This window comes from Aquarana catesbeiana, linkage group LG06 (assembly GCF_042186555.1).
Source record: "Aquarana catesbeiana isolate 2022-GZ linkage group LG06, ASM4218655v1, whole genome shotgun sequence".
NCBI lineage: Eukaryota > Metazoa > Chordata > Amphibia > Anura > Ranidae > Aquarana > Aquarana catesbeiana.
This window is the reverse complement of record NC_133329.1, coordinates 60,229,413-60,247,687: the sequence shown is the minus strand read 5'-3', so window position 1 is coordinate 60,247,687 and position 18,275 is coordinate 60,229,413. Positions and strand designations below refer to the sequence as shown.

Here is an 18,275-nt window from a genome sequence, read left to right as displayed (position 1 = left end):
TCCATCTAATGGGGGGGAATGTCCGGAATCAGGTTTTTCATGAGTACATGTATGGCTCTCTCTAGATTCGTGCAGTTTTCAGGGAGCCCCCTGATGCGCACGTTGTAGTGGCGTGACCTGTTCTCCAGATCTTCTGCTTTAGCGTTGGCATTCGCCAGCCTGTCCTGGAGCTCAGTGATCATAGTAGAATTTTCATTGACCCGTGCGGATGTGTTATCAACTTTGATTTCAATGGCCTCAATTCTGTCTCCTATGCTCTGGATATCTCGTTTGAGATCAGTAGTGATGATAGAGCAGGCTTTGGATAGCTCTTGCTGGAGCATGGTGGAGAATTGGGCCAGGAGGACTGCGTCCCCTGCATATGGGGCCTTCAGAGGGTTTCGGTTCGTCCTGTTCAGGGCTGGGTTGGCTAAACAGCAAGTCGGCCATTTCAGCCATATTTATGTCCATAGAAGATGTTGGGAAATCTGCAGCCTCAGTAGCGCATAGAGGGTTAGCATGGGAGGGGGACACTAAATACATCACCCCACCTCCATCTGCTGCTCATATCTGGATGGAGGTGAAGGTGATGGTGATAGGAGTTGAGAGGGGCCCGGGCTGCCTTGTGTCTCTCGTCTTTCCGCCGCCATCTTGGAAGACTGTGCAGGGACAGGAGGGGGGCGCACCGCTCTGCTTCATTTGTCCTGTTTATATTGCCGTTTCACCGGCTCTCTGGATCCCCGTCGGTGCATCACCCTCCCAGGATGGTGAACGGGTGGGTGAGCAATCTCTAGCTCTGCTTCTGCCCGCTGTTATCACTGTGTTGAGCTGGTGATGCATGGTGCTCACTCACTGCATGACAGATCCCGAGCCCGCACGCATGCGCACTCCATTTCAATTTTCAAAACCTTGTGACAAAGTCTCAAAATACTCACCATGCCTCTTAATAAATTCCTTGAGGTGTCTGCTTTCCAAAAAGGGGTCAATTTGGGGAGTTTTGTGCCATCTTGGGATTTCAGGGCCTCCAAAACTGTGACAGGTAGTGAGAGGTGCAATGAGTGAAAAAAAAAAAAAAAGTTTTTTGTCGTTTTCCAGAAACTTGTGGCAAAAAATAAAGTATTATATGGGCTCAACATGCCTCCCAGCAATTAGCTTGGGATGTCTACTAGGGATGGGCAAACGGTTCGGCCCGAGCATAAGTTTGGGCTGAACTTACGTTGTTCGGTCGTTCGGGAAACAGCCGAACTTTTGGGACGTTCGACCGTTTGTTCGCCACCCCCGAACCAACCACAATGCATTGCAGGGCTGAACAGTGCATTGCAAGCCCTGATTGGCTGAAGCAGTGAAAGCTTCAGCCAATCAGGGCACAGAGCACTGTCAGAGTCATGATTGGACACTGTCATCATGACTTTATCCAATCATGGCTCATTCCCACCCCACAGTATAAAAGTCTTCTTTCAATTGCAGCCATTATCAGTGTGATTTTGGCATGGAGAGATAGAACAGGGCTCTGTTCAGTGCTATTAGTTAGTTAGTGTGCTATTTTGCTTCAATTGTCAGTATAGAATATTAGTTTAGTGTCAGTCTAGGGATAGTGTGAGTGTAGTGAGGAGGACCATCATTCAGCTTTGCATAGTGTGCAGCTAGAGTAGGGACAGCTCAGATAGTTTACTGTAGTGTAGTGAGACCGTGTCATTCATAATACATTAGTGTAGAGTAGGGACAGCTCAGGTAGTTCCAGTGTAGTGTAGTGAGACTATGTCAGTAATCTTTACATTAGTGCAGCGGTTCTCAACCCCGGGGTCAATTGCCGATTCGCCAGGGGGTCGCGAATGCTAGTCCAATCTGCAAGGCTGGCCGAGACAAACCCGAAGTTACTGTGTGTACGCCAGAGTCTGTCCGTCTTGGCCAGCGAGACGTCACTTCCGGGAGAGGAGAGACCACGCGGAAGTGACGTTCCGTCGCTGCCATCTTGGTACTCTCGTCCGCAGTAAGGCTACAGTTAGATGTCGGTAAGCGGACATCTTTTTACACCCTCCGAAATCCTGCATTTTACAAGTATTTTTACCAGTAAACTGAGCTGATATACCATATAAAGCTTATATAGTATATCAGCTCAGTTTACTGGTAAAAATACGTGTAAAATACAAGACTTTGGTGGGTGTAAAAAGATGTCCGCTTGCTGACTTCTAACTGTAGCCTTACTGCGCACGAGAGTACCAAGATGGTGGCGACGGAACATCAAATTTTATTTAGTCAGCAACTACAAATACTGCAGCTGCTGACTTTTAAAATAAGGACACTTATCTGTCCAGGGCGCCCGCGATGTCGGCACCCGAAGACGATCTGTCCCTCGGCTCTCGGGTGCTGCCACCGCCATCTTCGGTAAGGGAATCAGGAAGTGAAGTCTTGTGGCTTCACAGCCTGGTTCCCTACTGCGCATGCGCGACTCGCACTGCGCTATCCCACTTGTCCCTGCCATCTGTCTTCTGGGAGACACACAGGTCCCAGAAGACAGCGGGGGGACAGAGAAGGTGCTGGACGTTTCTTAGATAGCCGTAGGTGGCTCGGCTATCTATGCCCGCAAGTGGGAGCAAAATACCTGTATTAGACAGGTATCTGCTCCCCCCTTCCCCCTAAAAGGTGCCAAATGTGACACCGGAGGGGGGGGGGGGAATCTGAAAAGCGGAAGTTCCATTTTTGGGTTGAACTCCGCTTTAACATCATCAATTGATTGTGAATAAATAACAGATTTATAATATTTTACACATAGGTTGGCGCAGTTATTCTTGTGTACTAATAAAAACCTATATGGTGTCACTAAAGTGCTCCGTGCAAAGTATTGGTAAAGGGATCTTCTCCCATGGACAATATAGAACACAAACAAGAAGTGCTCTGTGCTGGCAGTTATCTTGCCCAAATATGATTTTACAGCACTTTTCTGGTGGGGGATAGTGGCCCTTTGGGTGGGTCCTAGTAGTCCTATAATGGTCTCCTCTTGTCTCACATGTCTCCCGGGGTCAGTATTATACACTCCGCACTCCTCTCCCCGGTACACGGTCAGTATTATACACTCCACACACCGCTCCCCGGATCTCTTCCTGCCCAGCCAGGCACACCGCACACTTCACCGCATTCAGAGTCAGAGAGCAGTCCAGAAGTTGTTTGTGTTGTTTTATTGAGGGGTTAAACTTGGATTGCGATTGGGAATACAGGATGCCCACTTGATCAAAGGATAGTTAGAGTAGGACCAAAACTATGTACACTCCTTCTGCCTCCTGCACAACTCTTGCTTGCAGAAACTCTCCTCTTCCTCCAGCACAAACTCGTAGAACTACAGGTCCCAGGATTAGTTAGATAGCACAATTTTTGGTTGATCTGGCACAGACTTGCACAGCCAGATTGAGAGAACCGCCCTTTGCAGGCAAAGGCCCTCGAACCCCTTTAGTGTAGCAAAAATGTCCCTGTGCTAGCTATCTCACTTGTGGCTACTAAGCCCAGTACCACCTCTTCAGGCACTGCCAGCCCTCCTGGCTGCAACTGCCCCTTTCTCCTGCCCACTCCACAGTCCTCCTGACTGACCTTGCATTCATCCCAGACAGCTCCCAGTCCCATCAGGCATGCACTTCAGTCCTCTGACTGTGAACTCACCAGCCCACATGGCTGCTTCCTCCATGGAGACTCCCAGGCAGTGTTCTCCTGCTGTCCTCAACCTTGCTCCCGATGCCTTCAGGTGGAACTCTAGGGAAGATAACCCTGCCATCTATGATGTGCTCTGTCATTAACATCACAATGCAATGTTTGGTATGTCTGAGTCCCCTTTAGCAATTTTATCACCTGTTGGCCCCGCAGTACAGCTATTATTTTTCCAGTTCCTGTAGGAGGGTGACAACGCTCCATGTTCTGCAGTGAAATCACACAGCGGCCGTGTCACCCTGTAGGCAGGGTAGTCTTAGGTAAGTAAGATTTTATGATTTGCATATAAGCAGCTTGTTGATCATACTCACGCTGTCTGAGAACATGGTGTGGTCCGCTATGATGTAAATTTATTTACCGAGCTATGTGGCTGAGCACAGTCTATGCTATTGAAGCTATTCTTATAATATTTTTATCAGCGAGCCGATGACAATGGAGCATAGAAAAAGGAACCTTAACCACTTGCTTACTGGGCACTTAAAGCAGGGGTCCACCCACACTGCCAAAAAAAAAAAAATATTAAAAGCCAGCAGCTACAAATACTGCAGCTGCTGACTTTTAATACATGGCCACTTACCTGTCCAGGGCGCCCGCGATGTCGGCAGGCGACGCCGAGAACCCGCTCGGTTCTCAGCAGCTGCCGCCGCCAAGCGTTGCGGCTTCACTTCCCGGTTCCCTACTGTGTATGCGCGAGTCGCGCTGCGCATCCCAAGTGGTCCCCGCTCTCTCCTGGGAGCTGTGTGTTCCCAGCAGACAGCGCGGTGGGGACGGGAAGAGGCATAGATTCCCATGGGAGTCTATGCCGGAAATGGGTGCAAATACCTGTCTTAGACAGATATCTGCACCCCCCCTCCCCCCTGAAAGGTGCCAAATGTGACACCGGAGGGGGGGAGGGTCCTGAAAAGCGGAAGTTCCATTTTTGTGTGGAACTCCGCTTTAAACCCCCCTCTTGCCCAGACCAGTTTTCAGCTTTCAGCGCTGTCGCACTTTGAATGACAATTGCGCGGTCATACAACGCTGTACCCAAATGAAATTTTTTACATTTTTTTCCCACAAATAGAGCTTTCTTTTGGTGATATTTAATCACAGCTGGGATTTTTATTTTTTGCTAAACAAACAAAAAAGATGGAAAATTTTGAAAAAAAAAAATCATGTTTCATAGTTTGTTATAATATTTTGCAAACAGGTAATTTTTCCCCTTCATTGATATGCGCTGATGAGGCGGCACTGGTGGGCACTGATAGGCTGCAATGATGGGCACGGATAGGCACAGTTAAAGCGGGACTGATAGGCACAGTTAAGGCGGCACTGATAGGCACAGTTAAGGCGGCACTGATAGGCACAGTTAAGGCAGCACTGATGGGGACAGATAAGGCGTCACTGATGGGCGCTGATGGGTGGCACTGATGGATGGCACGGATGGGTGGCACGGATAGGTGGCACTGATAGGTACCACTGATGGGGGGCACTGATTGGCGGCACTGATGGGGGGCACTGATGGGTGGCTCTGACGGGCAGTGATGGGCGGCACTGATGGGCACTTATGGGCACTGGTAGGTGACAATGATGGGCACTGATAGGTGGCACTGATGGGCACTGATAGGTGGCACTGATGTGCAGCACTGTTGCACTGATGTGGGCGTTAATGGGTGGCACTGTGGGCACTGATGGGTGGCACTGTGGGTGGCACTGATGGGTGGCACTGTGGGCACTGATGGGTGGCACTGTGGGCACCGATGGATGGCACTAATGGATGGCACTGTGGGCACTGATGGGTGACGCTGGAACAGTTTTACCCCATATAGTTTTGCGTGCGTTACTGCCAGTTTAACGCCATATATTTTTGCCTGCGTTACTGCCAGTTTAACGCCATATAGTTTTGCGTGCATTACTGCCAGTTTAATGCCATATAGTTTTGCGCCGTTACTGCCAGTTTAACGTCATATAGTTTTGCGTACGTTACTGCCAGTTTAATGCCATATAGTTTTGCGTGCGTTACTGCCAGTTTAACGCCGTATAGTTTTGCGTGTGTTACTGCCAGTTTAACGCCATATAGTTTTGTGTGTATTACTGCCAGTTTAACGCCATATAGTTCTGTGCATCACTGTATGTTTGGCGCATTATATTGCAGTATATTATATTGTATCCGTGGAGTGTGTCTGTGTAGTGCAAGTACTCAAATTTAAGGGCACCAAACACCTCTTTACATTGATTAAAGTGCATCTACGTACAGATTTCAACTTCTCCTTTACATTTGCTTATAAGCACTGCCCCCTCCCTCCAAATAATGTCTGGGAGGACAACAAGGAGAGGCAGATATTCCCTTGGCACTGTAAGGGGGCCAGCAACAAATGTGTCCACAGGCAAAGGTGGATGTGGTGGTGGTCAGTCCTTAAGCAAGGCATCATTTGCTCTGTTTAGTGAGTTTGCCCGTGCTGTCCAGCCACAGCATGCAGAGGAGGTGGTGGACTGGCTTACTAAACCTTTCTAATCCTCCTCATCCTCTGTTACACAAGCAGAGAGAAATGTGCAGTCCTCTGCAGTTGTCAGAGTGGATAAACCTGCCTCCATGTCCACATCTATTCCTACCATAGCCCTAACATCAGCCATTGAGGAGTCAGCTGAGCTATCTGACCACAGCATCAGCCACTTGCGCCTTGATGATGCCCAGCCATTACTGGATTCAGATGCTGATTCTGAGGTTGAGGATGACAGGAACATGAGCCTAGATTGTGGGAGGAACACGGGTAGACAAATTGGCATTAATGTTCCGCAAGCCGCAGTGTATTGCCAAGTTGTCTCCAGTGGTAATGATGAAGATGGAGGGGATGGAGATGATGATGATGATGAGGTCACTGATGCGACTTGGGTGCCAGATAGAGCAGAGGAGGAAACTGAAGGTGAGGTGGCACAACCCCAAGGAGGTCGACATCAAGAAAGAATAGAGGGCAGCCACCCTATTCCATCACATTCTGTAGGTGTTATCTCCCGGCCCACTCCCCACAGCTCAGCTGTCTGGGCCTTTATCAGCACATCTGCAGCTGACCGCACTGTTGCTATCTGCAAACTGTGTCACAGGCACATCAAACGTGGCAAAAACACCAACCATTTGGGTACCACATGCCTAACAAGACATTTAGCGTCCAACCACTCAGCCCGTTGGCAAGAGCACCTAAAAGACACACAAAAGGGGCACAAATCTGTCCCTCCTCCTCCTCCTCCATACCCACTTCAGTCTGCCCCTGCGATACCGAGTCATTACCTTTCAGCAGCCTCCACTGACAGGGAAAAAAATACAGTCCCTGCCACCCACATGCCCAGCGCCTGAATGCAAGCTTGTCAAAGCTGTTGGCTCTGCCTTTCAGCCTGGTGGATTCTGCCCCCTTCCGTGAATTTGCACAATGTGCTGTACCACAATTGCAGGTTCCCAGTCGCTACTACTTTTCACGTAAGGCCGTTCCATCTCTCTACCATCACATGGAAGGGAATATTCTGGCATCATTGGGCAAGGCAGTCAGCCGTAAAATCCACCTTACTGCTGACACGTGGGCATGGGCAGGGACGATATATTTTGTTCACAGCACACTGGGTAACGCTTCTTGCAGGATGCAGGACAAGGCTCAGTGCTGCAGCTTGTTGTGCCCCCATGTCTCCATACACTGGTGGTGATGATGCCAGACCTGTGAGCTCTACCCCCACCTCTTCCTCCGCCACCTCCATGCCCTCCTCTGCAGAATTGTCCTATGAACATCAGGTACCCCCTAAGGGTTCAAAGGGCTTTTCCCAGAGTCTAAATGGTGCCATGCAGTGCTTCAGCTGGTGTGTTTAGGGGACAGGAACCACACCGGAGCAAGGATTCTTGCAGCTCTGCAAGGACAGGCCCTAAGGTGGTTCACATCACACCACACCAGCTGGAGCCAGAAATGGTGGCTCAAACCTCCTGTCCGCCCTTAGACAGGGAAAGTTGACACATGTGCCATGCCTGGCACATGTCCTCAATTTGGTGGTGCAGCGTTTCCTAAGTACGTACCCAGGGTTGCAAGATGTACTAAAGCAGGCCAGAAGAGTCTGTAGCCATTTCAAGTGGTCATACACAGCCAGTGCTCGGTTGGCTGAAATTCAGCGGGAATTACACCTGCCCATAAACCGCCTGATTTGTAACATGCCCACCAGGTGGAACTCAACTTTGGGAATGCTGCAGCGGCTATACATGCAGCAGAGGGCTGTCAACAAGTACTTGTGTCAGTACGGCACGACGACAGGCTCAGGCCGCCTCGGCTTTTTTTCCCCACGCCAATGGCTGATCATTAAGGATGCATGCACTGTATTGTCACCATTTGAAGAGGCCACAAGGATGGTGAGCAGTGACAGAGCATGCATCAGTGACACAATCCCTGTTGTGTTCCTGCTGGAGCAGACTCTGCGTGGCATTATGGACAGGGCACTGGAGGCAGAGCAGCAGGAGGAAGAGGAGGACTTCCTTTCCTTTCAAGGCCCACTTTATCCAGACACCATCATTCCTATGTCACAGAACACACAGGAGGAGAGAGGGGAGAAGGATGAGGAGGAGGATTCTGGCACTTTCATAGGCTTTGAAGAAGAGGAAGACATGCGTCAATCTGTAAGCGATGGCTTTCCAACCCCAGGATCTTTGGGAGTAGTACGTGGCTGGGAGGAGGAAGTTCCAGATGCTGTCATCCTGAGTGACCCCGAGGAGTCTGCTTCTCAAGCCTCTGCAAATTTGAGGCACATGGGCAACCTCATGCTTCAAAGCCTGAGAAAGGACCCAAGAATATGTGGCATAAAGGAGAAGGATGATTACTGGTTGACAACCCTCCTTGACCACCGTTATAAGGGGAAGGTCTCTGAACTCATCCCGTCCCCACAGAGAGTGCAGAGGATAAAATCTCTTGAGGACACATTAAAGAGGATTTTATTGAACGTTTTTCCTGACTCTAGTAGGTTACAGTGTGGTGGAAAACGTTGTTTTGAGTCTTCCGTTGGTCAAGAAAGGAGCATTGGAGCAGGCGTTCCTATGTCACAGAACACACAGGAGGAGAGAGGGGAGAAGGATGAGGAAGAGGATTCTGGCACTTTCATAGGCTTTGAAGAAGAGGAAGACATGCATCAATCTGTAAGCGATGGCTTTCCAACCCCAGGACCTTTGGGAGTAGTATGTGGCTGGGAGGAGGAAGTTCCAGATGCTGTCATCCTGAGTGACCCCGAGGAGTCTGCTTCTCAAGCCTCGGCAAATTTGAGGCACATGGGCAACCTCATGCTTCAAAGCCTGAGAAAGGACCCAAGAATATGTGGCATAAAGGAGAAGGATGATTACTGGTTGACAACCCTCCTTGACCACCGTTATAAGGGGAAGGTCTCTGAACTCATCCCGTCCCCACAGAGAGTGCAGAGGATAAAATCTCTTGAGGACACATAAAGAGGATTTTATTGAACGTTTTTCCTGACTCTAGTAGGTTACAGTGTGGTGGAAAACGTTGTTTTGAGTCTTCCGTTGGTCAAGAAAGGAGCATTGGAGCAGGCGTTCCTATGTCACAGAACACACAGGAGGAGAGAGGGGAGAAGGATGAGGAAGAGGATTCTGGCACTTTCATAGGCTTTGAAGAAGAGGAAGACATGCATCAATCTGTAAGCGATGGCTTTCCAACCCCAGGACCTTTGGGAGTAGTATGTGGCTGGGAGGAGGAAGTTCCAGATGCTGTCATCCTGAGTGACCCCGAGGAGTCTGCTTCTCAAGCCTCGGCAAATTTGAGGCACATGGGCAACCTCATGCTTCAAAGCCTGAGAAAGGACCCAAGAATATGTGGCATAAAGGAGAAGGATGATTACTGGTTGACAACCCTCCTTGACCACCGTTATAAGGGGAAGGTCTCTGAACTCATCCCGTCCCCACAGAGAGTGCAGAGGATAAAATCTCTTGAGGACACATAAAGAGGATTTTATTGAACGTTTTTCCTGACTCTAGTAGGTTGCAGTGTGGTGGAAAACGTTGTTTTGAGTCTTTTGTTGGTCAAAAAAGGAGCATTGGAGCAGGCGTCCGCCTAAGTGAGGCATTTCTGAATTTTTTTAGTCCTCGCCACCCAGGCTGTCAGCTTCCACTTCCCATCAGCAGCGTCTGCATCACAAGGTGGACGATTACCTCGGGGCCAAAAAAGAGATGGAGAGCTTTCCAGCTGACGATCCACTGGCTTACTGGTTCATGGGAATAGACCACTGGCCAGAACTTGCCCAGTATGCTATTGAGTTGTTGGGCTGCCCGGCATCCAGTGTGCTTTCAGAACGGGCATTCAGTGCTGCAGGAGGTTTCGTTACTGATCATAGAACGCGTCTGTCCACAGACTCTGTGGACCGTTTGACTTTTATAAAAATGAATCAGTCCTGGATTACCAGCTATGAAGCCCCTGATGCCGATGTCACTGATTAAGTCTTTTTGGCATGTGGAATCTCTGCAGGACTTTGAGGCTGCCTAGCTTTGAGGGTGTTCAATCATTTCATCTGCAAGAATGTTTTTGGTACAGGTTTCATGGGCACAATTAACACCCAAAGACCAATTTTTCAGCACCTGTTTGACAATGCAATTTTTTACAGCAAGGCAAATTCTTGCTTTCATCAAGAGTACTGTAACGATACCCCGAGTATGAAAGGGGTTAAAGTCATTTAGGACATTCCATACCCAAACACAAAGGCAGCTACCGAGCACTTCAATCAGCCGAACAAGGAACCCATACAAATAATTCTCCCCCAAGTACGAGACAAGATGCTCTGTCTTGAGGTTCAAGCAGGAATGACTCTTTATTCAAACACATGTTATACAGATCCCACTTCAAAACACTTCCCCCAACCCTTGGAAAACAGGGCGGATTAAACTGTCCAATGACAATGGACACACAGGTCAGGTGTGCTTAACTTCTCATCAGTAAACAGTCTTAGCAGGGGGGCTGCTGGAGGAATCCCCCCTCCCTCCATAGAGATAAACATCCCATAATCCAAGGCAGACAGACACAATAGAACATTGGAATACAACCACACCCCAAACTAGCACAGCAAATAGTACACAACACAATGAGACAGCACACATTATATATACATATATACAGCATTGAGTCTGACTATCACAGATCACAGTGGGGTTCTCACCCACCCCGTGCCCCCACCAGTGACTCTCGTCACAACGGCACATCCTGGGTCCCCAGAGTCTGTGTGTCTTGAGGGTCATGGACCCGAATCTAAAGTAACGTCACCTCAAGGGCCCCCAGAGCACACAGCTCACAAAGAGCACCGCTCCCCCAAATGCCAGGGCCCATAATCAGTGGGCAAGAGGCTAGCATTCAGTCCCCTCCAAAAGCCTCTGTCCTGCCTAGGTCTGTCACAAGTACCTCTATAGAGTTACGGTGAGAAGGCGCCACCGACACCTAAACACCAATTTTTCAGCACCTGTTTGACAGGTGCATATCGTTGCAATTTTTACAGCAGGGCAAATTCTTGCTTTCATTAAGAGTACCTCTATAGGGTTACGGTGGGAAGGCGCCACCGACACCCAAAGTCAAATTTTTCAGCACCTGTTTGACAGGTGCATACGTCTCCCAGGCTCCTCTCGAACACATTCAGGAATCTCTGATCCATGATCCAGTTCGGGTCTTGGTCCTCTTCCCCAGGCTAATTTAAGCTCACCTGAGGAGACAGCCTTTGCTCTCTGCCTGGGAAACACAGACAACACTGGTCTGTGAGAGCAAAAAGGTTGGTAAAAAGCTGTTAAGCAGTTTATGTGGAAACTGATAAGTGGTAGGCTTGCTCAGCCTGGTAGTTAGGGCCTGCATAGTGTATAGTTAGAACCGAGCCACGGCTAGGTTTTTGTTTGGCTATTTTGTTCTGTTTTTTTTTTTTTAACACTGTACAGCACCTCTATAGACTTGTAATTATCACCATTAAACACTTCACTGTTTGTCACTACTTCACTTGTTCTGGTATCTGTGCCTGAAAGCCTGCTTATCCCAGGAAGCTTTTGTACCTGCTACCTGTCCCCCAAGTTACAAGGGTTACGGTGGGAAGGCATCACGATACCCAAAGACTAATTTTAACACACCCGTTACTTCTATCCAAAGTCAAAGTGACACCAGAATGTATCCAAAAAATCTCTAATCTTGTTCCCAATGCACTACATTGTGGCCTCATCATACACACTGGCTCCCCAGCTGTTGCTGAGCAAAATAAAGGCAGCTTAAAGGAAAAATATCAAATTTTTTTGGCTTTATAAATTCAATTATTGCTACAGCAGATTCTAGACATGGTACAGATCTGCCACTTTACAGTTAGACTAATGCCGTGTACACACGGGCGGACTTTTCGGCATCAAAGGTTCGACTGACTTTTGACAGACTTCCGACGGACTTTCGAACGAATGGACTTGCCTACACACGATCACACCAAAGTCCAACGGATTCGTACGTGATGATGTACGACCGGACTAAAATAAGGAAGTTGATAGCCAGTAGCCAATAGCTGCCCTAGCATCGGTTTTCATCCGTCGGACTAGCATACAGACGAGTGGATTTTTCGACCGGACTTCGAGTCCGTCCCAAAGATTTGAAACATGTTTCAAATCTAAAGTCCGTCTGATTTTCGCCCGAAAAAGTCCGCTGAAGGTCCGATGAAGCCCACACACGGTCTGATTGTCCGACGGATTTGTCCCGTTGGACCAGTCTGGTCGAAAAGTCTGCCCGTGTGTACACGGCATAAGGGGACCCCCCAGACACTATATTGGAAGGAATTTTTCATTTTTAGGTTTTCATTTTAAAAATCCAAAAATCACTACTCATTTAAAAATGGCGTTTTTTACAAAGTTTTTTTTTTATTGATACATGTCCCCCAGGGCAGGACCTGGACCCCTATAACCATCGTATGCCTAATTACTTGCATTTAAGCCTTCAAAATGGGCATTTTTGATATTTGACATTCGGGTTCCATTGACTTTAAAGGATCACTAAAGTTAATTTTTTATTTTTTTTTTTAAATAACAAACATGTTATACTTACCTCCACTGTGCAGCTCGTTTTGCACAGAGTGGCCCCGAACCTGGTCTTCTGGGGTCCCTCGTCGGCTGTCTCGGCTCCCCCCTGCAAGGACTCAACACCTTCATGCGAGCTCCCTCACATGGTGTTGAGTGCTTGCGGGCGCGCTCCCGTGATACAGCCGGCGGCCATAGCCGCTCACTGTATCACTCGGCCCTACCCCCCCGGCGTGGCGCGTCATTGGATGTGATTGACAGCAGCGCGAGCCAATGGCTGCGCTGCTTTCAAGCCATCCACTGTAACCAATCAACAGCCAGGCTGAGCGGCAAAGAGGATGTCGGGAGCGAGCGCGGGACTTTCGAGGGGTCAGGTAAGTAAAACGGGGGGGGGCTGGGGGGGCGGTATTGTCAGATGTTTTTTCACCTTAATGCATAGAATGCATTAAGGTGAAAACTTTTACCTTTGCAACCTCTTTTAATGGGGTTCGTTATTCGGGTCCGAACTTTCGCGGTGTTCGAAAGTTCGGGTGCGAACCGAACAGGGGTCCGTTCAGCCCATCCCTAATGTCTACTTTCCAAAAATGGGTCATTTTGGGGGGGGGGTTGTGTTATCTTGGCATTTCAGGGCCTCCAAAACTGTGAGGTCGTGAGGAACGAAACAAGGAATTTACGGCCTTTAAAATCCTGAAGGCACTCATTGGTTTTCGGCACCTGTGCACAGCTAGGTTGCCAAATAGTCTCACACATGTGGTATCCCCATACTCAGGAGAAGCAGCAGAATGTATTTTGGGGTGTAATTCCACATATACCCATGGCATGTGTGAGCAATAAATGGTTTAAATGACAACTGTGTAAAAAAAATTTTTTTCATTTTTTAGAAACTTGTGGCAAAAAAATAAAATATTCTATGGGCTCAACATGCCTCTCAGCAAATGTCGTGGGGTGTTTACTTTCCAAAAAGGGGTCATTTAGGGTGGGGGGAGGGTTTGTCCTATCTTGGCATTTCAGGGCCTCCGAAATTGTGATAGGTAGTGAGGAAGTGAAATAAGCAATTTACGCCCTTTGAAATCCTGAAGGCATTGATTGGTTTCCGGGGTTCTGTACGCGGCTAGGCTCCCAAAAAGTCTCACACATGTGGTATGCCCGTACTCAGGAAAAGCAGAAGAATGTATTTTGGGGTGTAATTCTACATATACCCATGGCATGTCTTAGCAATATCTAATATATAGGTGACAGCTTTGTGTAAAACCAAAAAAAAAAAAAAAAAAAAGTTTTTTTTTTTTTTTTTTTTAAAGAGGTTGTAAAGCCGCGTGTTTTTTCACCTTAATGCATCCCATGCATTAAGGTGAAAAAACAACTTGCACTGTCCGGGCCCCCCCCAAACCCCCGTTTTACTTACCGGAGCCCCAAACTTCCATGGGCGCGATCCTGCATCGTTCTGGGCTCTTCATTGGATAGATTGATAGCAGCGCAGCCATTGGCTCCCGCTGCTATCAATCAAATCCATTGATGCAGCCGCCGGGGGGGGCGGGGCAGAGTCATACACTTGGCATCTATGTACGCCGAGTGTATGACACGGGAGCGTGCCCGCAAGGGGGTTAGCTATTGCGGGGAGGAGCCAAGAGAGCTGCCATGGGACCCCAGAAGAAGACGATCGGGCCATTTTTTTAAATGTAAACCTTTAGCACAACTTTAATTTTTCAAAAACTTGTGACAAAAAATAAAATCTTCCATGGTCTCCAGTCACATGCCTCTCAGAAAATTCCATGGGGTGTCTACTTTCCAAAAAGGGTTAATTTGGGGGTGGGGGGTTGTACTTCCCTGGCATTTTAGCACCTCAAGAAATGTGATAGGCAGTCAGAAAGTAAAGGCTGCATAAATTCCAGTATATACAGTATCTCACAAAAGTGAGTACACCCCTCACATTTTTGTAAATATTTTATTATATATTTTCATGTGACAACACTGAAAAAAATGACACTTTGCTACAATGTAAAGTAGTGAGTGTACAGCTTGTATAGCAGTGTAAATTTGCTGTCCCCTCAAAATAACTCAACACACAGCCATTAATGTCTAAACCGCTGGCAACAAAAGTGAGTACACCCCTACATGAAAATGTCCAAATTGGGGCAAAAGTGTCAATATTTTGTGTGGCCACCATTATTTTCCAGCACTGACTTTAACCCTCTTGGGCATGGAGTTCACCAGAGCTTCACAGGTTGCCACCTGAGTCCTCTTCTACTCCTCCATGACGAAATCACGGAGCTGGTGGATGTTAGAAACCTTGCGCTCCTCCACCTTCCATTTCAGGATGCCCCACAGATGCGCAATAGGGTTTAGGTCTGGAGACATGCTTGGCCAGTCCATCATCTTTACCCTCAGCTTCTTTAGCAAGGCAGGGGTCATCTTGGGGGTGTTTTTGGGGTTGTTATGTTGGAATACTGCCCTGCGGCCCAGTCAGACCATGACACTCCCACCACCATGCTTAACTGTAGGCAAGACACACTTGTCTTTGTACTCCTCACCTGGTTGCCGCGACACATGCTTGACACCATCTGAACCAAATACGTTTATCTTGGTCTCATCAGACCACGGGACATGGTTCTAGTAATCCATGTCCTTAGTCTGCTTGTTTTCAGCAAACAGTTTGCAGGCTTTCTTGTGCATCATCTTTAGAAGAGGCTTCCTTCTGGGACAACAGCCATGCAGACCAATTTGATGCAGTGTGTTGCGTATGGTCTGAGCACTGACAGGCTGACCCCCCACCTCTTTACCTCTACTGGCAGCACTCATGTGTCTATTTCCCAAAGACAACCTCTGGATATGACTCTGAGCATGTGCACTCAACTTCTTTGGTTGACCATGGCGAGGCCTGTTCTGAGTAGAACCTGTCCTGTTAAACCGCTGTATAGTCTTGGCCACCGTGCTGTAGCTCAGTTTTAGGGTCTTGGCAATCTTCTTATAGTTTAGGCCATCTTTATGTAGAGCAACAATTCTTTTTTTTTCAGATCCTCAGAGAGTTCTTTGCCATGAGGTGCCATGTTGAACCTCCAGTGACCAGTATCAGAGAGTGAGAGCGATAACACCAAATTTAACACACTTGCTCCCCATTCACACCTGAGACCTTGTAACACTAATGAGTCACATGACCTCGGGGAGGAAAACATTTTCACTTAGCCTCTAACCATCTCCTGTACCATGTCCGCAGCATCTAACCATCTCCTGTACAATGTCCGCAATATCTAACCATTGCTTGTATCGTGTCTGCAATCTCTGACCATCTCTTGTATCATGTCTGCAATCTATGACCATCTCTTGTCTTTTATAATGTCTGCAGTCTCTGAGGAGGAGTCTGGAGAGGAGTCAAGAGTGGGAGCGCTGCTGGGATGGGGGTCACGGGAGAAGTCAGATGTGTGTGGACCTTGGAGAGGAGATTACCTCTAATAAAGTAGAAAGTAGTAGAAGTTTTTGTATAAAAGTATTGTAGTTTATTAATTTGCCATCTAAAAATCATTACACATGACCTAACCGTATATATAATACAATGGATGCATGCAAACAGGGAGAAATAGATCTATGAAGAGAATGACCAATTGCAATGATACAGGTAAGTAAAAAACCAATGATCAAAGAAACCCGACGTTTCGAGGTAAGCAAAAGGGTTGACCTCTTCTTCAGGGGTAACGACAATTGGTCAGAGTGGGTATTTCATCTAAAAAGTTAACAAAAAGCAGAGCAGGAGTAAGTGGATGAACATCTCAGACATTCACAGCAGGAGGCAGTAGAGAGCATGTAGTTTACATTACAAAGGTCAATTGACATTAACATGTATTACATCATTTGTAGGTTCTAGGCATATACATACAGAAATTTCATACTGACCCCTTAAAATTCATATGGTAATTCCCATGGACATTTCCAGCATCCAGTGCAAAACAAGGGATTGCCGTCCGTCACGGCCACACAGGGATCACAGGCCCGAGGTTCGAGGAGAGAAAGAGGAGGCCAGGTAGATCACAGGAATAAAAGGCCAGTTAACCGTTTATTTACTTATAATATTTCCCTGATGTGCTTTATAATCTGAAGACCTATGCGGGCTTACACCCAACCTGGGAACCTGCATACCTTTTTGGATTCCTGCCCACTCTGACCTTGGGTATTATCTAAATATCTCCTTGCTGCATGAACTGGGATCCATGATCTGATTTCACTCACCCCCATTTTCTTAGGTACGTGTCTGATATGTTTTATACCCACAATCCCGGGTAGATCTTATCTGCTAACCCCAATACCCCTCATACTTTTGAGAATAGTATTGCATTCATACTAGGCTCCCTTAAGATTCTCATTAAAGTATTTATATTGCAGCGGGATTTTACCCCCCACCCTCTAATTCCACCAAACAGGCTGTTTTAAGCCTCGCAGTGAAGGGGTGACGGTGTCTGTTTCCTTTGTTGGGGATATTCTTTGTGAAGCAACCTCAGTCTACCCTGGCCTTTTATTCCTGTGATCTACCTGGCCTCCTCTTTCTCTCCTCGAACCTCGGGCCTGTGATCCCTGTGTGGCCGTGACGGACGGCAATCCCTTGTTTTGCACTGGATGCTGGAAATGTCCATGGGAATTACCATATGAATTTTAAGGGGTCAGTATGAAATTTCTGTATGTATATGCCTAGAACCTACAAATGATGTAATACATGTTAATGTCAATTGACCTTTGTAATGTAAACTACATGCTCTCTACTGCCTCCTGCTGTGAATGTCTGAGATGTTCATCCACTTACTCCTGCTCTGCTTTTTGTTAACTTTTTAGATGAAATACCCACTCTGACCAATTGTCGTTACCCCTGAAGAAGAGGTCAACCCTTTTGCTTACCTCGAAACGTCGGGTTTCTATGATCATTGTTTTTTTACTTACCTGTATCATTGCAATTGGTCATTCTCTTCATAGATTTATTTCTCCCTGTTTACATGCATCCATTTTATTGTATATACGGTTAGGTCATGTGTAATGATTTTTAGATGTCAAATTAATAAACTACAATACTTTTATACAAAAACTTCTACTACTTTCTACTTTATTAGCAGTAACCCCATGTAAAAAGTCCCGTCAGAGGAACTGCACTCCGATAGGGGGTGCTTGGGTTTGGTAAAAAAATTGGGATGGGGGTTCACCTCTAGAAACATACAGTGCCTATTGGGACGACACCTCCCTCCTTTCTAGATTCGCCAAGATGGAGCCATCTGACTGAGCCCTGCATGGTGCACTTGGTGTGAGGTCAGTGACAGCGCCGCCAGGCCAGTCTGAGGGGGGGTCACTGATGTAAGGGGAAGTGAATGCAATAATGTAAGGGGGCACCGATATAAAGGTTCCACCTTATATCAGGAACCCCCCCTTACCTTTGGGTATTCACTCTGCGGAAGGTGATCTTTGGTCACCAAAGTCCCCCCCACCCCACATCAGAGTTCCCGACATTCCCCTTTACATCAGAGCCTGCAGGATTCCCCCTTACAGTGCAAGGGGGAACTCTGTGGACCCTGATGTAAAGGCAAACTCTGATGTAAAGGGCAATTCT

The 18,275-nt window shown here is 47.5% G+C and overlaps 1 pseudogene; it reads right to left on the bottom strand.

The window, feature by feature from the left end:
• The window catches only part of LOC141147971 (interferon-induced very large GTPase 1-like), a 75,744-nt pseudogene that overhangs the window by 25,379 nt on the left and 32,090 nt on the right, over positions 1–18,275 (bottom strand).